Genomic DNA, 18,843 nt, shown 5'->3' on the forward strand with positions numbered 1-18,843 from the left:
TATGAAAGTTTTGCCAATCAATTTCTGAGTATATGCAGGCCTGACAGATCCCACATCATTTCTCCGTTTGACTGACAGCCCTTCTCATTTTCTCACGACGCTTGCAACCTGATCATGGACGGTGTGTGTGCGCGGGAATGCAGAGAAGCGTTTGTGTGCGTGTTTGAGTATGCATGTTCCTTTGTAGATATATAAAAAAAAGAAAATCCAATCTTTGAACAGCATATTCCTGTCTGTCTTCACTGGGCGCTTTCCTTTAAAGTCTATATATTGGGGGGTTGAGCTGTGATATCTTGTCCTCTGTAAATCAGTTCTTATGTCAAGAGGCTGTCAATTTAATTCAATCTAAATATGTTTTCTTTTGTGGGTTGTCAGATGGGCGAATGCTGCACAGAGCACAACTCTTCTCCCCTTTTTAAGGCAGTAATGTAATGAGAGAGACAAAGCAGATCTGAGGGTTTTCATTTATCGTCAGTGTTTTGGCTCACGTGAGTCTTGACTATTGAAGACTATTGAAAATTACTGCTTAAAGTGGTCTTTCTCTCTCACTCTCTCTCTTTCTCTCTCTCATTGTCACTCACCCCATTTCTATCTCAAACACACTCTCAAAACTAAATTAGTTCCACACACACAAGCGCTGAGCAATGATTATTCCTAATGGAGGGTGATTTACCGTTGCAGGGGTGCTAACACTTTTATAATTGACTTCTGATCAGCCGGATACCGAGCAGCAGAGACAGATGTTGTGGCTCATTTTGGCTTGTCGCGACGCTTGCCAACCATAATTTGGAACATTCTCTGCACCTGTGCCCTGTCCTCTCCAGTTAGAGATGGGTAGCCTGTAACCCAACCCAATGAAATCACCATTGGCACCAAACTGTAAACCGACTGTAAAAGAGCTTGTTGGTCAGAGTTGTGTGCCATTCACAAGTGAATGCCTATTAAATTCCAAATCACAAATAACATATAACGCATAACACAAATAACAAATAACATAGAGCACTGTCTAGTCCTCTAAACATGAACTAGCGGGGAGTACACATATTTAGAGTATATGAAATAGGGCAAAAAAACCTTAAATGCACTCGCTCTGCTCTGCGTCTGATCTATTGGTGAGCGTTGTTAAAGGGTTAGTTCACCCACAAATGAAATTTACATCATTAATGACTCACCCTAATGTCGTTCCACATCTGTAAGACCTCCATTCACCTTCAGACACAGTTTAACATATTTTATATTTAGTCTGAGAGACTATGCAAGTGTATGCACAGTTGCACACTACTTTCCATGTTCAGGTAATAAAAACATCATCAAAGTAGTCCATATGTGACATCAATTAGTTAATTAGAATCTCTTGAAGCATCGAAAAAACATTTTGGTCCAAAAATCACAACTATGACTTTATTCAGCATTGTCTTCTCTTCCACGTTTGTTTTCAATCCTCAAATAACCCAAATGTATTTTCGATGCTCCAAGAGATTCTAATTAACCAACTGATGTCACATATGGACTACTTTGATGATGTTTTTATTCCCTTTCTGGACATGGACAGAATAGTGTGCATACACTTGGATACACTCTGGGACTAAAAATATAAAAAAATATAAAAATTTAAGTATAAAATATCTTAAACTGTGTCTGAAGGTGAACAGAGGTTTTATAGGTGTGGAAGGACATTAGGGTAATTAATGATATAAATTTCATTATTAATCTCATCACGGCGCTCCGTGCAGAAACGCGCGCGATGTGAAGTTTGAATTCTCAGCTGTAATCAAGGGCTGAATCCGACATCGCCCTCTATATCCATTATTTCATGGAACAGCCATTTGTTGTGGTGTCCACGAGCACAGTATATGTCATTTAGTACACTCATTCAATCCCACATTGCACCGCAATAACGAGTGTACAGCCGATGTACAGACAATGGGTGTCCGACTTCAGACGCTCGTTTTCATTCACTCCTTTAAGCGAATAAAGTAGATAACGTAGGGAAAAGGGAATGATGCTTCAGTGGGCGATTTCGGATTTAACCTTGCGATCTCTCACAACACTGCAACATTGAAAAGGGACCCCTCTTAAACGGTTTCGCGCCCTGCCGCGTTCCGAAAGTTGTTTAAAGCCACATATATCGGTATTGCACTATCTTCAAAATTCATATCATAACAAAAATAAATAACGGTATTTGTTATGCACTAATTTACAGTAGGCCTAAATATATTTTAAATGTATTGAATTGCAGCTTCATCCATTAATTAGGCAGTACACTAACCAAGTTTCAAAGGGGATAGAATTATGAAATTAAATATAAAGATTATAAGATAAATATAAACTTGTATACTAAAAGCACTTCAAACTAATTGCAGCTAATATAAATATATATATAATTATAATGTTTTCATTTAATAGCAGGTATGTGTCGGAAATCATTACATTCAGTTTGCACTTAATTTAAAGTAAAATAAAATTTAAAGAAAATAAAGTATGCTAAAAAACATCACAAGGGCAGTATATATATATCACAGCTGCTGAAAAATAAAGCTCCTAAAGATAGATTTTAGTTGTGTTAAAACTCACAGGCTCTTGCTTTGTCTGTTCATTCAAGTATTTTGTAAAAATGATCAATAAGTTATAACAACATGTTATTACATTGCTTTGACTCATCAAAATAAGTTGTCAGTTTAATCTAATTTAAGTTGAAATAACTTGATTGTAATTTTTTACAGTTAAGGTATATTTCACCTTAAAAAAAATACAAATCTACCATCAGTTACTCACCCTCTTATCATCCTGTGCATGATTGTCTTTCTTCTGCGGACAAAAGAAGATATTTAAAAAAGAGAAATGAGAAATTTTGAGAAATGTGTGGTGTTTTGTCCATAAGGGTGAGTAAATGATGACATTTTTGGCTGAAGTCCTTTGCAAGAAAACCTTTTGTAGTGGTGTTCTATGACATAATTCCCCTATAGAAGTCTAACTCTCTTCATGTGTGTAAGCTAACATTATAAATGCATTGCATATATCTTCTCTGATTGATTGAATCTCATTCATTTAAAAACCAGTCCTCCAGAGAATGGCATTAATGGAAGAGATGGAGGTTTAGAATAGATTGAAAGGTGTAGAGGGATAATCTGTTCAGAGCGTTGTGGTATTGGCCTTGTGTTCGCACTCCTTCAGCACTGCATGATGGCTTTAGAGTCGACTCCTCCCTAGAGAGGTTTTCATCTTTAATAACAGCACGATATCCTGTAGAGACCGTTAAACAAGTTCATATCTACTGAACCAAAGGTAGGGAGTGAATTACAATGAACGAAGCTAATTTATAATCCCTGAATGGGATTGTAAATGGGACAGAAATATGGTTTCAAGGCAACAGCAGATTTTTTTGTTGTTGTAATAATTCATTATGTTTTAATCATCAATGAGACATTTTCATTTAAAATGTTTGTTTTTCAACATTCTACAGGAAGTATCATTGAAGTACTCTCTGTGAAAAGCAAAACTGACCAAGAGCTTTCTTTTTTACAAAAATAAAATAAAATAGTATTTTGTACTTGTATTGGGTGTGTGTGTGTGTGTGTGTGTGTGTGTGTGTGTGTGTGTGTGTGTGTGTGTGTGTGTGTAACCTTTCCCTTAGATGTATAAAAATCCCTCATTTCACCAATTAGGTGACCAAGGCACTGCAGGGAAGTTGGATATAAATAATGTACCCGTGTCATGAAGTCAGCCACTGTAACCTTTTTCTAGCTCTTTAAGGCGTCATTTTCAATGAAGCTGCATCTCTATCACTTAGCACAGAGTGAGAGAGAGGCTGGTGGGAGGGATTCGAAAGGAGACAGGCAGAATTGCACAGCCTCTTAGAAGGTCAAACCTGGAGATCAGGTCTATCAACTGCCTGCTTGTCATCTGTTGCCTATGAAGGAAAAATTAAGGGAAGAAAAGGGAAAAAGCGGAAAACATTGTAGTCCAGCTGAAGTAGATGTTAAAAGGGAGAAAAAGACAGATGTATCAGAAAGGAGAGCAGAGGCTAAGCCATTGACTTTTGAAAACGAATAATTCTCTTTTTTATTTTTTTTCTTCTGATCAAATTATTTTTCTAGATATGCACAGCCTGTCTGGTCATGTTGCTCACACATTTAGAACACGTGCTTGCCCTTCACTATAATCAAAAGTTGCAATATACTTTGTCATATGACCTCATCATATTGCATGTTCCATTAAGGTTCAAATTTCTTTCACTAAACTTTTGCATGTTAAAAAATAAATATGACCTCATGTCATGTCAATCACGTTTAGAAACGTCCTCCAAAACTTTTGTTCATCATTAAAAAAGCTGGATTGGGTTCGTCGCAATTTTCTCATTTTTTGACAGTTTTGACAATTCAGAGCCACTGTACAAAGGAACACCGCATCTGACATATTGATCAACTTTGTCCTGTCAGCACAAAGCACCGTATGAAAATGTTGAATAACAAACTAAGACATACAAAATTGGTCTTCTTTTTAATATGTAATCATAATTATACACTGTTCATTAGCCAGAGGAAAACTGGCACCCCGACTGAGCCTGGTTTCTCCCAAGGTTCTTTCCTCCATTCTATCACCTGTTGGAGTTTTGGTTCCCGTCACCTATTTTCCCTTTTGCTTGCTTTTTTGGGGACACTACATTTTTAACTATGTTACTGATCTGCCTGTATTGACACCATATGAGAACTGAACTGAGCTGGATGACATCACCGAATCAAACTCTCTTGCATTATTTTCCTGTTAACGCTGTGTAGCTGCTTTGAAACAGTCTGCGTTGTTTAAAAAACAAAAACAAAAAAAAAGCTATATTTATAAAAGTGATTGATATGTGGCTCCAGTATTGCTCACAAATCATTAAACTGAGCCACTGACATCCTGAACTCAGGATTTATTATCCTAAATTAGATGCACCTGTTTGAGGTCATTAGCTGCATAAAGACACCTGTCGACCCCATACAATGAGAAAGAATTCAACTACTAACATGGCCAAGACCAAAGAGCTGTCCAAAGACACTAGAGTCAAAATTGTACACCTCCACAAGCCTGGAAAGGGCTACGGGGAAATTGCCAAGCAGCTTGGTAAAAAAGGGCCACTGTTGGAGCAATCATTAGAAAATGGAAGAAGCTAAACTTGACTGTCAATCTCCCTCGGACTGGGGCTCCATGCAAGGTTAGAAATCAGTCCAGAACTGGGAGCTGGGAGCTGAAAGAGCTGGGACCACCGTTTCCAAGGTTACTGTTGGTAATACACTAAGACGTCATGGTTTGAAATCATGCATGGCACGGAAGGAATGTCCATGCGTGACTTAAGTTTGCCAGTGACCATTTGGATGATCCAGAGGAGTCATGGCAGAAAGTCATGTGGTCAGATGAGACCAAAATCATCATAATTCCACTAAATGTGTTTGAAGGAAGAAGAATGATGAGTACTATCCCAAGAACATTATCCCTACTGTGAAGCGTGGGGGTGGTAGCATCATGCTTTGGGGGTGTTTTTCTGCACATGTGACAGGGCGACTGCACTGTATTAAGGAGAGGATGACCAAGGCCATGTATTGCCAGATTTCGGGGAACAACCTTCTTCCCTCAGTTAGAGCATTGAAGATAGGTCAAGGCTGGGTCTTCCAACATGAGAATGACCCGAAGCACACACCCAGGATAAGGAGTGGCTCTGTAAGAAGCATATCAAGGTTCTGGCGTGGCCTAGCCAGTCTCCAGACATAAACCCAATTGAGAATCTTTGGCGGGAGCTCAAACTCCGTGTTTCTCAGCGACAGGCCAGAAACCTGACTGATCTAGAGAAGATCTGTTCGGAGGAGTGGGCCAAAATCCCTCCTGCAGTCTGTGCAAACCTGGTGAAAAACTACAGGAAACGTTTGACCTCTGTTATTGTAAACAAAGGCTACTGTACCAAATATTACCATTGATTTCCTCAGGTGTTCAAATACTTATTTGCAGCTGTATCATACAAATAAATAGTTAAAAAAAATTATACATTGTGATTTCAGTTTTTTTTTTTTTAAGATTGTCTCTCACAGTGGACATGCCCTTACAATGACAATTTCAGACCCCCCTCCCTCCCCCCCCCCCCCCCATGATTTCCAAGTGGGAGAACTTGCAAAATAGCAGGGCGTTCAAATACTTATTTTTTTCCTTACTTGTAAGTGTGTTGCACCATTCCTGTCGGATCCAATATAAAAGGCACAGCATTGTTTTAATCTCAGTATAAGATTGTATAAAATCCTCAAATCCAGCATCGACCCATCTTACCCATCTTGTTTGCAAAAGATTCTGTGGTGAAAAGAAGCAAACAAACGTGCAATGTCTTGCGCAAAAATATAGTTCAACCACTCATTCCTAATATTACAATCCGAAGGAAGCTTATGCAGGGACTTCCACAACCAGGCACAGCGCAATATCTTGCTATATTCAGTATGTTTATTGCTCGGTAGAGCAATCGGTTTAGCTCCATTCATCGGAAAGTGGAGCTATAGAAGCAGGCGTACATATTTTTCTGTTGAGGTGGCATTTCTGCATTCTATAACGTCAATGGTCAAAGTTTTCAGCTCCGAAACGCATAGGATATTCCTATATCACGATTAACTGTTATATATCAAAGGCTCAGGCTTGATTTCTCAATTCATCACACCTTTAATACGCACCGGACTCTGTGTGCAAGGTCTCTGTGAGTGACAAATTTTAAGAATGATGAATAAGCATACAAAAATTTTGGTCTCAGTGTGAAAGGAACTTTAATGCCGGAAACATACTAAATGATTTTCAAAGTGGTCGGGTCGCTGTTATTATATTACCATATATACCACAGGCTTTAATTGTAAACATAAAAATAAGTTATTAATCAGTTACCATTTTAACAAAAAAAGATGTAATGTTTCCAGAATAATGCTGAGAATACTAGTATACTAAGAATATAATATCAAATATTTTGGTGGAATAGCCCTACTCACTGCTTTTATGCATCTTGGCATGCCCTCTACAAGTCGGGTCACATTGCTGTTGGGTTATGCCACTCCTGGCACACAATTTCAAGCAGCCCAACTTTGTTACTCCTGATGTGTGTGAATAGCTTAATTAACCCAGTTGGTTATGTTATATGTTAGTTAAAATGACGTACAGCCCACTAGTCTTGCTTTCTTCCCAGTTGAACAAAAAGATTGAGAATTGGTGTACAAAATAAAAAGAGGAGTTAAAAGGGTAGGTTGTATCCAGTGGCAATTTTCTTGTTTATAGTTTTTTTGAAGTCACCTTTTCAATTGAACCTGACAGTGGTTCTTTTGAAGCTGTTTATTAAAATGATATTGTTGAAAAGAAACAAATTCTACACCCACCCTAATCATACCTATATACGGTTGAACACACATTTCACAGGCAAACACCTCTTTACTATAAGCCATCATGCAGTTGTGTGGACTTAAGAGAACAAGCAGATTTGAGAGCCATACAGCAGTCATAAGAATGTGGATCACAATTTTCATCATCACAGTAAACCATATCTCTGACATGCTGGAATGACTTTTAACAAGGGAATAAAAAAATGACCCTTGAAGGGTTGTTTTTGAAGCACAATAATACAATGATTTGCCTAATAAAATTCTTAAAAGCTTTGTGGGCACCAGTAACATTCAATTTTACATGCACTAGAAGCTCTTACTAAAGCAACCTTAGCATTATTGATGTTTTAATTAAATCCAAACTGATTCCTAGATCTTTCCATGTGCCAAACAAATTAATCTGTAACCAAGCATATGACCATATATATTTTAATATATTTTAAAATGTAATTTGTAAAAATGTAATGTGTGTGTGTGTGCGTGTATATATATTTTCTGATAAAAATTAGAGAACAATAACTATTGCAGCACAAAAAAAACATTACAACTAAAATGTGATGCTTACAGCAGTCAAAAATTAGTAGGAGGTATAGAGGCCCTTGCTTTGAATGAGCTCAGCACACCTGTGTCCACAGGACATCACTATATACTCACACTGCTCCGGTGTGATCTTGGTCCACTCTTCTTCCAGTCTCTTCCACAGTTCGGTAACTGTAGTTGGTTTTTTAGCCATAACTTTGTCGCCAATGATTTTACATAGTTTTTCAATGGGGTTTAGATCAGACTCTGGGCTGGCCATTTCATTATTTTAATGTTCTCACTTTCAAGGAACTGCTTTACCCGTTTTGCAGTGTGATTGGGAGCACTGTCTTGCAAAAAAATTGCGGGCTGATTGCTAGATGCTCTCAGTGAAGGAACCACATGTTGCCGAAGGAAGTTCTGATAAACAGGTTCTGAGGTTCTGCCATGTAACTGTATAATAGGGCAAACTCCTGCTACAAAAACATCCCCGAAACCACGCCCCTTCCTCCTCCTTTATCTTTCACTGACTTCTTTGGGCATTTTGGGTTCAATCTTTCCCCAGTTTGATCCCAAACATAATGTTTCCCATCAGACACAAATAAATGAAACTTGCATTCATCACTAAAATTAACTTTGGACCAGTTCTCCTCTATTCACACAACATACTCCTCAGCAAAGGTTAGTCTAGCCTTGTGATTCTTTCAGCTGATGAGAGGCTTGGTCACTGCAGAGTGAGCATTCAGTCTGAATTCTCTTAAATGACAAGACACTGTATGGCGAGACAGATCCTTACTGTGATCAGCTCTGAACTGGCGAGTAATTCCAGCTGCAGTGTTGAACTGATTCCACATTGAAAGTCTCCACATTGTCCTGTCTTCCTCTCGTGCTTTGGTCTTGCGTTCCTTTTTGGGTACTTGAATTAATTAGTGTCTTTGTAAAGCTTCAATATTTTAGAAATTACAGATTTGGAATGACCAACTTCTTTTGCAATAGCTGAAAGGGTCATCCCTTTGGCCTTCCTCTGGACAACCTGGTGTCGTAGGGTTTCAGTAACCTCAGAGTGGCTTCCCATCTTGCAAAGTCAGTGAAAATTGGAAAGTTTGCTTCAAGTTAAATAGGGTTTGCCAAATTATTACGGAAATTAGCACCAAGTGCCAGATTAACACCCAAAACTTGAAGGTATCTGAAAGTGTTCTAATTTTGACCAGTCTTATTTTTCATTGTCTTATTTAAGTTGTATATACTGTACTTCGTATTCGTAATATATTTAACTTGTGAAATATGCTTAAAAAACTGCCCTTCTGCTCCTGTTTGGATCATTTTAAAAAGGACTAAGCAATAACCTTGAAATTTAGGAAATTGTATGCTGTTCTCTAATTTTGATCTCTACTGTGTGTGTGTGTGTGTGTGTGTGTGTGTGTGTGTGTGTGTGTGTGTGTGTGTGTGTGTATATATATATATATATATATATATATATATATATATATACACATCAAAATTAGAGAACAACATACAATTTCACATACACATATAGGTGTAAATGTATAAAAAATACTAAATAATTATTTAGTTTACTTTGTTTAATTTAGCTACTAAATAATAATTGTCTATATACTTGTTTATTATTATTTAGTAGCAATGGATTATTATTTTTTGTGAGGCATGTGAAATCGATCATGTAAAGTACATGCATTTTCCATTAAAGTATCTGAATGACCAGAATGGTTTTAGTTTCGGTCTTGATGTGAGTAGGATTTTAGATAAATGGTAAGAGTGACCCAGAAACTGGAGCTACTGAGATCACAGTCATGCTGTAAGAGCAATGCACAGCAGGGTAACCCATAGAGACAGTCCCTCCAAGTGTACTGCCGCATGCCTAGGAATAAAACACAGCAGCAAAGTCATGCAACGCATGAGTAACAAATGGCAATCAACTTTTGTGATCCAGTTCCCAATTCTCCATATTTAACAATGTCAGAAACTACTCTTCACCTGTCCATAATATGTGTTTTTCTCCCATAGGTTACTACCTGGTGCTATTGCCATTCAGGAGCATACTTCTTAAATAAAACTACAGTAAGAAAAACCGATGGCCGGATAATGTTTTAAGCGAATGGGGGAATTGGAACAACACGATAGCTGCATTCGCACCCCTTCAGGCCAGTTCCCAGGGGAACATACTCTACAGTCTTCCCCCATCCACTCAACATTCTGAGATGCACAGAGATGATAACACACTCTGGTAAGTGTGGTGGCCTTGATCTTTCTACCTCTACATATCTTTCTATTCTACGAGGGAAGACGAGAAGAAAAAGACCCTCTCATACATTCAGCTGTAATCTGTGATTTGGGCCGCACTATCCACCTCCATTATCACCTCCTCTCCCAAAGGAAGAGGGAGAATTGCATTTACCACTGAACTCACCTTGGCTGCTTGCAATATCACACACACACATTGATATCATGCAAAGGGTTGGGGGATAATTTCTTCAGTCATTTCAAATGGGATAGCGGTATATTATGGCTGTATCTTGTGTAATATTTTACATTATAATGTGCCGCCCAAAGCTTCCCAGAATGCATTACAGGTAGAACAGTTTTAATGTACTAATTATTTGTCTTAAAATGTAATAGTTTGTCATTCTTCTGGTTTCTGTGATTGGTTGGTTGTGTTTTTGTCATGAATTGTTCGCTGTTGAGTAGTTTTGAAGCACCAGTTGAGTTGGGAAGGATTTGTTAATATGGGAAGGATTTGTTAATAACATTAGACTGACATGGTCATACTCAATTCTAGTCAGAATATGAGTCTGAAACTGCTCCATTGGGCTGTGATTATGGGGCGTGTTTCAACCGACACAGGAAAGACCTCAAATTGATAGACCTACAACCTATCAGAGCAACAGAGCAACGCATAACGTTAGTTGTCAAATGTCAACAGAACTCAACTGCACTGTGTTGCCAAGTCTGCGTTTTTTTCCGCGGGTTGTTTTCCATGTTTTTGTTGAAGCGACCTCAATTATGTGATTATATTATATAGACCCAGGAACGCGAATTTTAGCAGGCAACCTTGCCAAAATAACACACATTTTACCCCCAAAATGATTTTTTTCTCCGGAGAACCCTCCCGGATTCTCTGGATTAAGGGATGGGGAGAATTCTATGATATTAGACTGTCTAGCCTTACTAGCCTATTATAAAAGATAATGAATTTCAAAACTGAACCAAACATATTTGTATTCAATGATCAACAGTCTGTTAACGTTAGTCTTTAGACTGCCACCAAAAACACTACATTAAAATCTTGAACTCAAATGTTATTGTGAAAAGAAAAAAACCCCACAATGAATGTTGTAAGTAACCGTGCGTGAATCAGACCTTTCTGTATAGCTTAACGCTAATAAGCTTAAACGAAAATAAAGAAATAATTGTGTAGTGATTTTTTTTTTGAACACAGTGCCTCATCAATTACGCCTTTATGAGTGCATCACATCTCCATGCGGCTGCAGCAACTTGCGCTCTCTTCATCAAGGATTTAAAAAAAATGGGGACAAAAATGTTGTATTGTCTTTGTGCATATAGATTAATAAGATACATGTTTAGACACAATACAACTTTAAATTCACAGTTATAGCATACCTAGGTTGTAGAGGCCGACGTCAGCACTGCCTACAGTATTTTTTTTAAGAATTTAGAGCAGCCGGCGGGGACGCCTGAACCTCTGCAGACATTTTAGATTTTTATCAGACAATAAGTAATCAAGATTTTCGGGATTCGGGACAACAGTGTCGATTTCGGGTCTGTCCCGAATTTTTCGGGACGTCTGGTCACCCTAGGCGGGTCTAAGTTCGGCTGGCATCCAGGCAACATATCTGCATTTGGGTGATGTCCTCCTGGTTCCTGAAATGGTGACAGGTTACAATAATATTAGTTTAAAGGTTGAACAATATATAACATTATTACTCAGGGCTCCAGAATAATTTATTCTGATTGATCAATTATTCAGCTGATATTTCATAATATTTGCTATCGTCTATGGCAATGCTGCATATCAGTACGGTTCTCTCTTTATTTAAAACTGGCAGTACTTTCATGTCTTATGTAACTGTGGACTAACTCTCTCTTGTTTCATACAAATGCAACTGCTGCCATCTTACATTTTAGACATTGTGAAAATTACCTGAGAACTTCTTTATAAACATTATTGTAATACTGTTGCATTGTTCAACTTGTTGTTAAGCCAATTGTTGGACAGTGGAAGCTTTAAGATAATAAACATATAAGATTTTAACATTCAGAACTCAAATCAATATTAAAACATTTTTATTTGTTGTTACCACCACTCTGGAGTTTATTTTGCTATAATAACCATCTGACTTTGATATCTGGGTATATTCAAGTGTTAGGGTTTTGAAGACACCAACTCCACACTACAGCCGCATTTACCACCGAAAATACCCAGAACAATTTGTCCCAGAAATTTTGTTTCCCCAGATCTGTTACCTTTGCATTCTAAAGTACCATAAATGTGAGGCGAATTAGTCCGTAGAACTGTGCCTGACTTTCCAGATCCTTATAGATTTTTTCTCCGCATGTAAGCTTAATAAAGTCTGAACATTGTTGTCAGTCCATCGATCTTATTTTTTAAACTCCATTGTTGATTCGAATAGCAAATAACTCCTTCTGCATGCACTGCAACAGACTTTAAAAAATGGTGGTTGAAATAAAATGCTGCGTGGAGTCAACCAATTAGCATGTTCAGATCCCAAGTCCCAGCCCTGGAAGTTCGTGAACTTTGAAAAAGTGCTACCTTGCAAGCAGGGACTTCTGAGGGAAAAAAATGTACCCAGAACTTTTAGACCCTCGTCCCTATGTTTAAAACACACTCGGTGCATCCCAATTCACATACTGTTCTTCCTAAATAGTATTTGAAAATAGAATTAGTATGTCACAAATCATAGTATGTAAAAAAATATTCCAAAGATACCCGGATGGTCTACTATTTTCAGTTGGAATTCGCGTGCACACTCTGACGGCAAATATTGCCCACAACCCATTGCGAGTTGAATGAGGATTCGATTAGAACTACAAATGCGAACATTTATACAAATATGGCGTATATGCGAGTCTGGCGGTTAAGCAGAGAGGTTAGGTAAAGGGGTTTGAGTGAATAATTAATAACCTAAAGAAAAGATATGCATTCAGTGTTATCCACATTGTATTTTATCTGCAACCGCATTGAGATTTTTTTTTTATGATACGTTGGGCCATTTAACTTTTAAACACATAATTATATTCAAATTGCAAACACATGAGGGGAGTCTCCACATGAAATGTGGACTGTAAATACCAGGAACGTGCAACTACAATTCTCTCCGATAAGGTAGGAAATTACATTACGGTAAATTAAATGTTTTAACTGTGATGATGATTGGCAGGTCAGTTTAAACAGTGATGGGATGCACATAACTAAGTGACAGAGCTGTCTGTTAAAGATAATGAAGTATATCCTAAAGCTTGCATACTCCTCTGTGACACACTCAAAAGTATGTACTTTGTCATAAAAGTATGTACTCTTTTTGTGAAGAAAAAAGTACCATACCAAAGTCCCTAGTTAGGGAAAGTTTCTGCGGATGAAACACAGCTTAAGGTACTTTCTTTAAATGTTAAAGAAATGTTTGGTCTGGCTTTGGGCAGTTCAGAGTAATGAATCACCCAAGTGCAATCTACACGTTTACTTGTAGCTAATGAGACATGTTTACACCATAAAAACACTCACATAAAAACATGTTTATTTCTTCTAAGAGGTGGTGTTGTAGCAGTTTATTTGCTAGGTGAGTATGCAAGTTGATCAGTACTAAAGAGGCAGTGAAATCTACAAAGTGATATCTACAACATTTAGATCTTCAAAGGCACTGGTCTGCAAACAATAGGTGCAATATAAAAGTTTTACAGATTAATAGACTTCATTAACTTAAGAAGTAGGGGTTAAAGTACGCTTGATTAGTTAAGCAAACATCCATTTATTTCATGTAAAGACTGTTTAGCGAGCTAGTGCTAATAAGAAGTTATCAGGCTGTTAGTGTTACAGTTAATCTACTACAAATAGGGTGAAGCAGAATTGTTCTATATCTTTTCTTTGGTCCCACAGGTGTGTCATACAGTATTTCTTCTTTTATGATACTGCTCACAGGTTCTTGCGTGGATGGTGGATATTTTATTCTTCGGCTGTTGTGAGAATCACTCGGTTCTTCTGTTAAAGACGACAATATACAGTGAGCAATACACTCTGAGCCTTTGGTGTGGCATAGAGCATCCATTTGTGACTTCTCAGGCAGCTGGTCACATGACTGGATCTCAGCTAGGGGTGCTGTTTTCCTGGACATTTTCTGGTAAAAAGAATATTAAAAAATTTTCAACTATTGCACATTTTATCTTTCACTTTTTTTTAAGTTTATACTGAAATAACAGTGGGGTCTGAAGTAAGAAAGCCTCTATTGCATTTTTCTAATTTAATACAATTTGCACCATTACAAATGATGTTGCCAGCATAATATATAAAAAAAAAAAAAATTGCACCTGCACACGTTTGTGAAAAACCTGATGATCTTATTATCCAGCATGATTTGAGAATGAGCCAAAGAGCATCTGACCTGCTTGCAACAAACCCTTAAACCTAAAAGGTTCCGGGTGAACTGACCTTTTGACTTGTGATCAAAGGTTTTTTTAACCTTTGATCACAAGTCAAAAGGTCAGTTCACCCGAATCATTTCCATAATTTACTCACCCTTAAAGGATTTTTGGGACTTTAGCTTATTCGCGGTATCCCTCAGAGTTAGATGCATACCATTCTCATCTCTGTGTGTGGCATACATCTGTCTGACGCACCCACCGCTAGCCTATCTTAGCACAAAGACTGGAGGTATATAGCTCCATCTATTTACCTCTAGAGAGGGGATACACGTGCAGTACCAGTTTTGGCCACAATCTTACATACACTTCCTTTAACTTCTGTCAACATAACCAACGTGACAACCTGCTTGTGTTTGCACAGAGAGAGTGCTGGGGACTATTTTCAGGCACTATGCAACAATGAGAGTATAGTTCCTAGCCATATCTGTCTAAAAAATGTCTGTCTTAGTACACAATGTAACAATTCACATGACAACATGTAAATAGGAAAATGTTGGCGTTATTTTGTCACTTATTGAGCAGTAGACAAATATCTATCATCAGAACTATCAGCAGCACATTACAAGGACTAATCCAGGGCTTTAATGTAGCAAAAACCCTGTTTACACAGAACCATGTTTAGCTTGACTGTAGCCAAACAAGCATGTGGGTAAACACTTTAAAAGCTCTAATCGAAGAATAATTTACACTGACCACATAAAGGCCAACAAACACCAACTCAAATTCAAAGTCTGCTGCTGGGATTAAAAAGAAGTTTGTTGCTTGCATCAGAACAGCTAAAGGCATTCACTTAGGGTGGCTGAGGGTGAGTAAATTGTGGGATAATTTAGATTTTTCGGTGAACTAATCCTTTTTAGAGTTTTTTTGCAACCCTCTGATGATCTTTTGTATAAAGCAGATCAAGTGCTGAATCTGAAATATTTGATGTCATGACTTTTTTCTTTGTTTAAGTTATTTTTAAAAGATTTTTTTTTAATCTCATCTTTTCAATATGGACATTCAAGGTTGCTACAACAACACAATTCATCACGTTCCTTCTTTCTTTTTTTAACACTGCTGTTCTCTTTTTGTCTTTTAGTGACATTTTCCATATACTAATTGCATTACTGTACCACACCACAGTACACAGATCAGTATTTGGAAATTGGTCAATAGTAAACTAATTTGCCTTTGCACAAAGTAAGACATGTTGACACTGTATGAGCTAGCCACTACAGTGCATACATCCCTGCCACTGCTACAATCAGTTTAATGTTTGTAAGACCAAATGTGAGAGTGTTTTATGGTCTGGGTATGACTGTAATAAAATACACAGCATATAACAATATCACTATAGTATCAGATGTTTGGATACATGTGGTTTTCTATCCAGCAGCCCTGGTTGTTGTTTTCACTAAGTTTTCATTTGCAGGTCTTAATGAAAATGTATTGTTTATGAAGTCCGGGGCCCGGGCCACAATGAAATCTGTCTGGAATTTCAACCCCAAAATTCATTAGTATTGATTTGGCCGGACCTCTGTTGTCTAGCTGCAGTTTTGGCCAGCCTGCGAGCACATTGTGTTGCTCTGCATTTAGAAAAGGGTTTTGACCAGAGACTTGAACTGCTGCTCCTGCTTTCATAGTTTCTCTGAATTGTTTTCCTTTACAGTGACAGTATTTGGAAGTTGTATTGTTTTTGTCTGCGGAAATTAAACCAGAGCTTTCAGATTTTCCTTCGCTTATGTGTTGCTAATATTTAAACAGATGTGACTTTCTGTCCCTCATGGAGCCACTGTAATATTATATAATTAAATTTATATTTAATACATAAGGAAAATAGATAAATAGAAGTTGACATTGGCCGTGGGGGAATGGTTGTAGAATTTTCATAGGAATAATGTAAACAGTCACTTGTCCCACATATTTTCTTGTGATTTGATGGGATGTAACAATAAATACTGAAGGCTGTTTCCTTATAATACAATTATTCTTCTTCATTATTATTATTTTATTATTAAATATTATTCATGATATAATTAGAATAACTATTAATTTCATTCCATACAGTGACTTAAAAAGAAATAAATTTATCTTCCACTAAGTTTCCATAAAGTGTAAAACACATAGTAACAAAATAAATACATAGAGTAACTGAGACATCACATTGAAAAATGGCATGAGATAAGGAGCATAAAATATAGCAAAAACATTTACCGTTACTGACAAAATAAAGTTCAGCTGTGGAGAAGTCTAAAGGCAGATGTATTATGAAATGTTTAAGACCGTTTCAGAAGACAAAACGCCATTCTTTTGGCCCCATCAGTCAAAATCATTTCAGAGTTCAAGTACAAAAGGAGTTTATTGTCAAACTGACTATCTTCCAGTTCACTTGCAAACAATAGTACACATACACACAAATTCACCACAAAAATTCAATGCTTAGTTTAGGATTTTTGTCAGGGCTGTGCGATATTGAAGAAAAATGTAATATGCGATATCTTGTTAAATGATGTGATATTCGATATGCGGTACCATATTGCAATTAGTGTGTTAAATCTATTTAAATTATATTTAAAAAAAATATTTAAAAAACTGAGAATGAAACCATTTGCGTTTCACATTCTCTCTGGGAAAAGAAAGCATCGCTACGACTTCTGAAAGTGACCAGCTGTGTTGTAGAAAAAAATTGTGTCACAAATTGTTCACGTTCCGGTGTGCGTATGTCAAACAGCGCAAGACTGCAAATTATTGTTTTTCGCAAATTATTGCGTTTAATAACTTTTTAACGTCAAGCTAGTCACATAAGTAACAGTAATATCTCCAGTCTATTCTCTGCCCAATGTGTTCCCTAAAACTTACACTTTTCACAATGTTGATGTAGCCTATTAAAATCATTCAGATATTGTGAGCCGTTGCGATATGCATATTGCGATATGTACATTTGCGATATTTCGATAATTACGATGTATTGCACAGCCCTAATTTTTGGCTAACAAGGTATTGGATAAAATAGTTAAAATGCATAAAATGTTGTTAATAATGATGAGCATAGATTATATGTTCACACTGTCATGATTAATTATACAGGACTGATTAATACTAATGAAGTATATCCACTGTGTAATTATTTTGCGGAGCTGCTGATAATCACATGATGTTGTTGTTGTTGTTGTTGCTGTTGTTATATTATAATATATTAGGTCATAGTGTCAGACAAAATGCACATTTAACAGAAATATTCCATCATATACATTAAAGACTTTTATGAAAGTACTATGAAGCTGTTGTGATCAAAACACACATTCTAAAATCTTTTGACAAAAGCATACGGCAGCTGTTGTTGTAAATGTGTCAAAAATGTGTGTGTGTGTGAGAGGAAGAATGTTTGCAAACGCTGTCATATTAGTCGTATGATTGTTATACTGTTAGTAGTACTGTTAGCATTAGTATTTTTAGTATTTTTTACATTGTGAACTAGGCTTGGGCGGTATCCAAATTTTGATACCGTCAAACCTCCTCCCTATTTTACCTAGGTATACGGTATTACCGTGAATAATTAAAACATTATGATGTAAGGCTCAGACAGCGTCAACAAACTGTTGGCTTGGCTTATATATATATATATATATATATATATATATATATATATATATATATATATATATAGACATATATTTTTATTTTATTTTTTACATTTGAGCCCCTGCCCCTGAGAAACTCTCTGCACGTTTTATGCTTACCGTTATGAGACAATTGTCAGACAATTGACTTTTTTTTTTGTGAGTCCCATGTCCACTTGATTTTTGTGGAGTTCATGCTTATTGCTTACATTGCCAGCTGTGTGACAAAAGGCTTCGGCAATATTACAGCATAGTCCGAGGGTGCGCTCGGTTTTTCATCCACGCAGCAGTGAGGATGGTGGTTTCGGATATGCGCCCTTAGGTTCAAGGTATTTCCATCTCTCGCGGTCATCTTTTTGTTGCACAATTTGCAAATTGCCTCGTCTGTATTTACCGTCAAAACCCAAAATACTTCCAAACTGCAGAAGTTGTGTTCTTTTTCGAGACCGAATAACTCAGTGCCCGACTCGCCGTCTTTTCCCCTCTCTCTCTCTGTCTCTCTCTCTCTCTGTCTCTCTCTCTCTCTCTCTCTCTCTCTCTCTCTCTCTCTCTGTCTCTCTCATCCACGCTGTCACAACAACGCATACACATATTTAGGCATTTAATAAATAAATAGTATTTAATATGTAAATAGTTTAATTAGTTCAACTTATTAA

General features: G+C 37.1%; 1 long non-coding RNA gene across 2 annotated transcripts in view; it reads left to right on the top strand.

Annotated features, from left to right (window-relative positions):
- The window catches only part of LOC137043488 (uncharacterized), a 160,005-nt gene that overhangs the window by 23,745 nt on the left and 117,417 nt on the right, over nt 1-18,843 (top strand). For both annotated transcript variants that reach the window (XR_010898493.1, XR_010898494.1), the window contains exon 2: nt 9,921-10,140. This is a non-coding gene — a long non-coding RNA (uncharacterized lncRNA). The remainder of the gene's footprint in view (nt 1-9,920; nt 10,141-18,843) is intronic.

Source organism: Pseudorasbora parva, chromosome 16 (assembly GCF_024679245.1).
Source record: "Pseudorasbora parva isolate DD20220531a chromosome 16, ASM2467924v1, whole genome shotgun sequence".
In the NCBI taxonomy this organism is placed as follows: domain Eukaryota; kingdom Metazoa; phylum Chordata; class Actinopteri; order Cypriniformes; family Gobionidae; genus Pseudorasbora; species Pseudorasbora parva.